We start from the raw sequence: 1,491 nt of genomic DNA, 5'->3' as shown, positions 1-1,491 counted from the left end.
CCTGGGGGGACGCCCCCGCCCGCGGTTACCCAACCATCTCCTGTCCCCGGAGGGCTCCGCGCCCGCGTTCCCCCCGTCCCGCCCCGTCTCCGAGGGCCCACTGTCCGGGTCCCCATCACGCCCGGTCCCCGCAGGGCCGGGCCGCCGGGGGTCTCCCCGGGAAGCGGTCCCAGGGCAGCAGCACGGCCCCTTTAAGCCGCTCGGACACGCGCACGGGCCCGAGGCGGCCTGGAAGCGCGCAGGCGTGCGCGTGCCCGTCGGGCCCGGCGTGCGCGCGCGACGCGCGGCGTGCGTGGTGACGCGAGAGCGTGGGGTTTCTCGAGGCTGCGGGCAGGGGCCCGCCGCGCCCATCCCGATGGCTGGAGGCGTCTGAGGGGCGGACGGAGGCGGCGGCGGCGGCGGGAGCGGGAGCGGGAGCGGGCGCGGGCGGCGAGCGGGGAGCGGGGCCGGGAGTGGAGCAGCCGCCGCGGCGGAACTGGACCGAGCTTCGCCGGCGCGCACCTGCCCGCAGCGGCCGCGGAGCGCGCAGCGCGGCCCGAGCGCGACGACCTCCCGAGCGGCGGCCGAGGCGGCGGTGTGGGCGCGTCAGGCGACGAGGGCGCTGAGGTGAGCGCGGCCGCCCCCGGCCCCGGCCCCGCACCCCAACCCGGCCCCGGCCCCGGCCCCGGCCCCCGCCCCCGTCCGTCCACCCGCCCGGGGGCCGCCCGCCCCGCCCCCACCCCACCCCACCGGCCGGGGCCGCGTCTTCCTGCCCCGCCCGAGAGCGGCGGGCGGCGCCCGAAGGCGGGGGCCGGGGCCGGGGTCCGAGGCTCGGGTGCAGGGCCGGGGCCGAGGGCGGGGTCTGCGGAGAGGAGCCGGGATCCGAGGCCCGGGGCTGGGAACGAGGTTCGGCCCCGGCGCGCGGTGCGGTGCGGTGCGCGCCGCGGGCGCTTCCCTCGGCGGCGGCCGGGGCCCCGGGGACGCGGGTCGGGCGGGGCCGGGCTCTGCGTGGGGAGCGGGACGTGGCGCTCGGGCCGCGGCGCCAGAACAAAGGCCGGGCTGGGCTGCAGACGGGGCGGCGTCGGCGGCCGGGGCCCCCGCGCGGGCGGCCTGTCGGGTGACTTTGAGGGCCGGGCGGCGGCGGGGGCAGCGCGGGGACGGGAACAATGAAATGGGGAAGCCGGGCCGCGCGCCGCGGGCGGAGCGGGGACTTAAAGCGGAAGCCGGGCGCGGCGTCGGGAAATGGGAAAATAACGGTTCCGGCCCTTGGGCCGTGCCGAGCGGCGGGGGCGGCCGCGCTGTGGCCGCGCCCTTCTCCTGCCCGGGCCGGGGTCTGTCCTGCGCCGGCGCCCCGGCCCCCGGCCCGGCCCCGAGAATGAATGGGCCCGGTGGCCGCGCCAAGATGGCGGTCCCGGCGCTGCCTTTGTGGGGCGGCCGCCGCCGCGCCGAGTTTCGGTGCCCGGTTTGCGATATTCCGAAGGCCCGAAGGTGGGGGAGAGGACAGGAAATAGC

General features: G+C 80.9%; 1 protein-coding gene across 3 annotated transcripts in view; it reads left to right on the top strand.

Annotated features, from left to right (window-relative positions):
* The first annotated feature begins 306 nt into the window (after positions 1–306).
* GNB1 (G protein subunit beta 1) overlaps positions 307–1,491 on the top strand; it is a 103,191-nt gene continuing 102,006 nt past the window's right edge. For 2 of the 3 annotated variants that reach the window (XM_032262137.1, XM_032262135.1), the window contains exon 1: positions 307–606. The gene's annotated coding sequence lies outside the window, so the exon portion shown is untranslated. Of the gene's footprint in view, positions 607–1,383; positions 1,468–1,491 lie in introns of those variants that run through there. The other variant, XM_032262136.1, reaches the window with a different exon arrangement.

This window comes from Sapajus apella, unplaced genomic scaffold, assembly GCF_009761245.1.
Source record: "Sapajus apella isolate SASKATOON/1434 unplaced genomic scaffold, GSC_monkey_1.0 scaffold127, whole genome shotgun sequence".
In the NCBI taxonomy this organism is placed as follows: domain Eukaryota; kingdom Metazoa; phylum Chordata; class Mammalia; order Primates; family Cebidae; genus Sapajus; species Sapajus apella.
This window is presented reverse-complemented; position numbering and strand designations above follow the sequence as displayed.